Below are 6,303 nucleotides of genomic sequence, written 5' to 3'. Positions count from 1 at the left end.
TTCCAAAATCCGCTTGGCGAAACTCCAAAAATATTACCATGAGAACCAAAAACGTCTCCAAAATTGGGTAACAATTAGAAAATATTTACTTCAATGTGTGAAGATCCTTATAATTAATTAAGATGAAATTTTTACACAAATGAAGATTGGCACACTGGACACGACCATGCCAGAATCAAAAGTGACCGGAAAAGAAGATAAAAGGTAAAGGAATTTTATCACAAGGACAAGGACAATACTGGTTTTTAAAATTTAAATACTGAATCTGTACTCTATTCTAACAGGCAACCAACCATACATACGGAAGAAACATAGGGAACGAAACAAACTGTTATACCATGGCAAAATCTGTTTTTACTACTCTTAATAATACAAACAGTTCTTTATCATGTTTATTTGTCGAAGTAAGTACAATGATTCTTATATCATTGTAAACAGAAAAAAAATGCTTTTTTTAAAAATGTCACAGCCAACTATGATTACCATTTAAAAAAATGTAAGTTTGCTTTATAACTCGAAAATTATAAAAGAAGAATAAATATTAATAAATGTATCTTATTAAGCGGAAAAAAATCTACACTTTCTGTTCTTTGCATATTTCTGTATTTCTATATATAATGATTCTACAACAGTTAAATGAAAAATCACTAAATCTGTTTTTCGCTCATATCTAGTAAACTGTGGATTTTTTTAAAAAACAAAAGCATATCTTGAATATGCTCTTAAAACTGCAACTCTTTCCTCATTTAACCGAATCTCTATGTCTTACGGTTTCCGAGATCCTAATGCTTAAAATGAAAAAAACTCACCCTGTATATGCATGACCTAAAAGCCGTCGTTTTCGTTATACAAGGTGACAAAGATGCAAAATGCAACACCCTGTATATTGCGACCAACTATTTTGATACTTTATTGTAGAGATTCTAAAAAATAATTAATCTATCAAATTTGAAACAATTATCCCAAAACATAACAGGGAGAACAGAATTGAAACTTTGCCACCCTGTATAACAAAAACTTCACGATGTCAATTTTCTTATTTATGGAGATATTTCTTTAAAATTTTAACCACAGATGCTTAAAGGCAAGCATATCGCATACTTTAAACATCAGGTGTGTGCATGCGCAGACTACGCAATCTTAAGTTTCTTATTTACAAGAATATTTATGCCATAACTTATTTTCCTTTGTACACACAAACAGTCCGTTGTATGACCTGTCCGGAAGTACTGATGAATTCATGGAAAATGCGCTAAAGTTACTCGCTTAGAGGCGAAAACCTTGCTTACACGTAACTTTTGCCTTGAGCCGGCCCTGACAACACCCATAATGGAAATTTGACTCATCACTAGACAGCAATGGATACCTACGTTCAGGGTCAGACTGGGCAATTGCCCGATGGGCCGGTGCTAGTTCGAGGCCCGGGGCCGCGGTCTTGTCGCTCAACAAGCCCGTCGTGTCACAACCGGGAAGCAGCGCGGTAGTAGATTCCCGGAAGGACCGCTCAGCCGGAACGCGTGTATCACAAAAGCCACACGCTGTCTGTGAGTTTTAACTTTGAATCAAAGAAATTTTTTTCCCTTATATTGGTAGATCTGGTGTGGTAGTGGGCCGGTTTACCAAAATCGACCGGGCCGTTTGGTAGGTCCAGTCCGGCCCTGCCTACGTTAAGATGTTAGCAATCCTTAGCATTTCTTATATTTAATTACACACTTATGCATAGCTACATTACTACCAAATAGAATAGCGACGAAGATATGAGACCCTGTCACCCTATAATTCGTGCATTTCTCATTCTTCGTTTTGATACACTGTTAATTTTGTGCACACACAACCGCGAGGCTCGTTTCCGCAATCATTTCCTAATATCAAAGCTGCAGTTAGGCATATACCCCATAAAGGGCAAGATAATGTACACCCCAGAGTGAGTTCTGCCTCGAGGTCACTGGCTACGTGAACCGTAAATCCCAGCAGCATCACCAATGAAGATAATACGTAAAGATGCTATAGAAAAATGTAGGATTGATGATTTAGTTTAAAGAGTAGTATATAACAAACCTTCATACTTTTGTAAGATGTGCTTGCCGTACAGTAGTAAAGAAACTGAAGATTTGGCGTGTGTACCTACCTCATTGCAAAATTTTGACGTAGATATATCATAAAAGTTTACAACAATTAAAGTCTTATAAATGTATTAATGGTGCGCGAACAGAGTAACCAATCCATAAAACACTAAAATATTACGTGCAGTACGTAGTGTACCTCTATTGAAATCTTCAATCATCAATCATATATTGAAGTGCAGTACCGTAAATAGAATTGCAAAAGTCGTGGTTAAAAGTGTTTGTAAATCCCGCTAGGTACTCATTCTATGGATCTCAAAAGATGATTTTTCAAGAAACATTTTAAGGACGTCGAACATACTCAGTCTATTTCTCCCCACAAAGGATCGAGATTAAGAAAACTTGTCCATGGAATAGTGGTCTTCAGGTGCGCTCACCTCCGGAGGGTCGCCATCAGAAGTCATTCTTGGGTTCTGTGACAAAATTCGCCTTTGGGAAATTGCTGTCAAGAATACTCCCGCTGGGCTACTCGCTCACCACAATTTAAATGAAACGTTGATATACAGACAGGAGGATAAAGGAACGGTCGCGCAAACACACATCATTGGTACAAAAATGTTATAAACGTTCTAATCGCTCTTTGCGAGTACCCTCCTCCGACACTCCGTTTTGTAGATATTCGCACTCCTCAAAAGATATGTCTCCTCAGACCTTACATTTTACGTTCTCCTTCGACACCGGACACTCAGATCTCGAGATATTCGTACGTACATGTTTAAAATCTGAAAGATAAAACCAATCCGGTTTTAACGTTTTTGCTGTCGGCACAAACGCGGCCCTAATCAATGTACCCAGTTTCGTCGTGAGTGGTTGGCGAATTCTTTTTTTTTTGTTCAATCCCAGAACGCCAAATCCCAATATAAAATTAGCCATCAAACGCCCTTTCACAATTTATTTGTTTTCAAAATTACAAATTATAAAGGTCGGTTCGTTGCAAAATGAAATCCTTATAGTATAAATTATTACTAGAAAACCAGCCCCTACGGGCCAGTGTCACATCCTACGTGAACGATCGGCGAAATGTAGACATGCTAATATACAGAATTAAAAAATCTGTATCGATCGGGAATCGAACCCGTGCCGCCCGCGTAGCAGTTCCAACGATTTGAATGAATGACGACGACTAGCATCTACGTATACTTGTAGCACAGATCTACACATCTTGTAGTAAAATTAAATAAATCAGTTCCTTTTTATACATTATGATCCTGTAGAATTCCGCCGTTCCGTTTTATAGTCAAATTGAACGCCGTAGTAACAAAGTGAAGGTAAACGATTGTATATTTTGCTTGTGTTACGAGTTATGACCAAGGGAACTTCTTACAAACGCACCCCGAAGGTTCTGGTCCACAGGTTGGAAGACCTCCAGTCAACGCAACCTGTGCTTGACAAGCATTCCAAGCCTTACAGGCCACACTGCACACTAAACCCATTTTACCTGCTTGCACATGAAACAAATATACAGCGAAGACGACTAGTATACCACATACAACGATAGCCTAAAACAAAGCAACAGTTACAAAAATTAACTGGTCCATATAGACATTAAGCTTACCTTCATCTTTGCGCTGAAGTTCGACGATTTCTGTTTAATCGTTTGCGAGTATTGGTGCCTTTTATACCCAAAGCAATCAAGCCTGATCGTTTAAATTCTTTAGTGGTAAACGGGAATTTATAGTGCGAAAAGAATATAGCAGCTCGTTTTGAGTTTACGAGTAGGTTAACGGATGCACTAACCTGTTCTATATACTCCGGTTGTAGGAAATGTTAGCACATAATACTTCACAAAAATCACGTTTAGGATCGTATGGTAAAACAATTCAACATCTCAAACAAAGTTTCATTGGTTATCTGCAAACATATCCGCAATATCCGATAAAGCAATATCTTAACATCGAGTGAAATAATGGATAATGATGGTTGATTTCCCTTTATGGTGGTTTATAATACAAAATTAATGTTTATGAGGTGACCAAATAGGAATGGCAAGTTTAGAGATTATAAATAATACGGCCGCCTCCGGGTGAGTTTTTCAATGACCGTATCCCCAGAAAAAGAGTTGAACATTATTTTTGGTTTTATATGATACCTAATCGCCAAGGAGGGTAGGAATGGGTTTTTATCCTCCATATGGTACGCTAATGAAAGGTCTCAATGAAAGAAATCAATTTTTATCAACCAGAGCCCTTCTCCTCGATTCCTTTTCGTAATCGGTTTTATTTCCCCATATCTCCAGAGCGGAGGCCCGGAAAAAGTTACTCGCAAAGGGAGATTGGAACGTCTGGAAGAAAAAAACGAGAAACTTGAAATTAAGACGTCAATTTGTCATATTTTCGTACTCTACCACACAAATTTGAAATTTGACAATTAGCTCACGAAAATATTACTTCATTTTAATTTAAATTAATTAAATATTAATAATTATTATAATAATAATATAATAAATAATTAATAAATAAAATTAAATTTAATTCTCTACAACTATTCACAAAAGGAACAATTTTTTTTAAATTGCTAACCTTCAAGAGCCCGTAGCTGCAAAACTGCTTTGTGTGGAAAATAGGTATACCGGGTGGTGCACGGTAAGTAGGAAGAGGGATTTAACATGGGAAATTAGTTTTATGCAATATCCTGCCCTTCTGTACATTTTACAGAAAACACTGTAGAGTTTAAAGTGGTTCAGAATTGAAAAGTGCGAACAAAATTGTTTTTATATCTTTTTTTAAGCTTTTGGTATACCCGCAAATTTTAAATAAATTTCAATATTTCTGTTATTAGTAGCAATTCATAAAACAACAAAAGTCATGGCTATTGCTACTAATAACAGAAATGTTGAAATTTATTTTTAAATTTGCGGGTATACCATCAAAAGCTTAATAAAACATGACAAAAACAGTTATGTATGCACCTTTTAATTCTGAACAACTTTAAACTATTATCGGGTCACTCTGTAATTGGGCGCAAGACTGTTGAGGGCCCAGAACAAGAGAGGGATAATAAATAAATAAATAAACTCGACAGTTTTTTCTGTAAATTGTATAGGAGGGCAGGATATTGCATAAAACTAATTTCCCATGTTAAATCCCTATGTTCCTACTTACCGTGCACCACCCGGTATAAAAACAAAGTTGTACAAAATTTTACGAGCTCTCGATTTTGATAAGACAGTTTTTTTCCTACGATCCACCGTTTTCGAGATATAACCGAAAAATCACAAAACTGTACCTTCAACACCCTCCGCTCGCTCCGACGACACCGAAATCGCTTGAGACTTTATTAGACGATCATGAAGGGAACTTCAACCATACATTCTCGAAAGAATTGGAACTACACGAACTATTTTTTCTATTTGCCGTTTTTTGGCAATAAATGGCTGGACTAATAAACAGACATAATCGGCAGGCATCCTGTCAGTCATTTGAGAATACAAAGAAAGGCCTAGATAATACTACTAGTTCCATTCCTGTATATGTTTGGTTCATAAATAAGCAATAAAGAAGGAATTCCAATTTTGTAACTGATGCAGACTTTGCCCTTAATGGGAAAGGGGTGCCATCCTGCAGTTAATGATTCTTAGAGATCTTTAAGTTATTCAAGTTATTGCGATTTTCGTGATTCTTGAAATTATTGAGTTTTTTACACTAGGATTGTATCTTATCCTATTAGTTCCTCATATTCCTCAGATTCTTGAGATTACTTACTAAGTAGGTATATTGAGATCGTTGGGATTATTAGGACTTGCAACCTTTACAAAATGAAATTTTAGGGTATCCCACATAACGTAAACAATTTTGAATCGACTATTGAAAAACTAAAAGTTGTATAAATGTATAAACCAATGTTAATACACTGTATACAATATTTTCCAGTAAACGGCACCTGTTGAAAAATAGTTGCTGATGATGTTTTAAAGTTACGAACTATTCAAAAATCTATTTATTTGTATTCTTTTCGGTAGAAAAAACCAGGTGTCAAATTCTTGACAGAATAGCTTCCTAGCTGAAACCAAAAATTGCTAGGAGGCTAATGTTCCATAAATAAGAAAATTGCATTTCTGCGCATGCACAACACGATTTTTGCGCATGAATTTTGTTTACCATAGAAATTTCGTTTAAATTGCTTCAGAAACAAGATCGTTGCGTTTTGCACATATGCAACACAATTTTTTGACTTTGACAAT

At 36.2% G+C, this 6,303-nt stretch overlaps 2 long non-coding RNA genes across 2 annotated transcripts; both read right to left on the bottom strand.

Annotated features, from left to right (window-relative positions):
- Positions 1–1,682: 1,682 nt before the first annotated feature.
- LOC116172161 lies at positions 1,683–2,150 on the bottom strand. The gene is made up of 2 exons (XR_004145596.1): positions 2,059–2,150; positions 1,683–2,004 (listed from the first exon to the last, which is right to left on the bottom strand). It is a non-coding gene; the product is annotated as an uncharacterized LOC116172161 (long non-coding RNA).
- Positions 2,151–2,894: 744 nt separating this feature from the next.
- Positions 2,895–3,911, bottom strand: LOC116171757. Its single transcript, XR_004145509.1, has 3 exons — positions 3,679–3,911; positions 3,323–3,622; positions 2,895–3,276 (listed from the first exon to the last, which is right to left on the bottom strand). It is a non-coding gene; the product is annotated as an uncharacterized LOC116171757 (long non-coding RNA).
- Between the last annotated feature and the right edge of the window lie 2,392 nt (positions 3,912–6,303).

This window comes from Photinus pyralis, unplaced genomic scaffold (assembly GCF_008802855.1).
Source record: "Photinus pyralis isolate 1611_PpyrPB1 unplaced genomic scaffold, Ppyr1.3 Ppyr1.4_LG5, whole genome shotgun sequence".
NCBI lineage: Eukaryota > Metazoa > Arthropoda > Insecta > Coleoptera > Lampyridae > Photinus > Photinus pyralis.
Note: the sequence above shows the minus strand (reverse complement) of the source record. Positions and strands in the feature narration are given on the sequence as shown.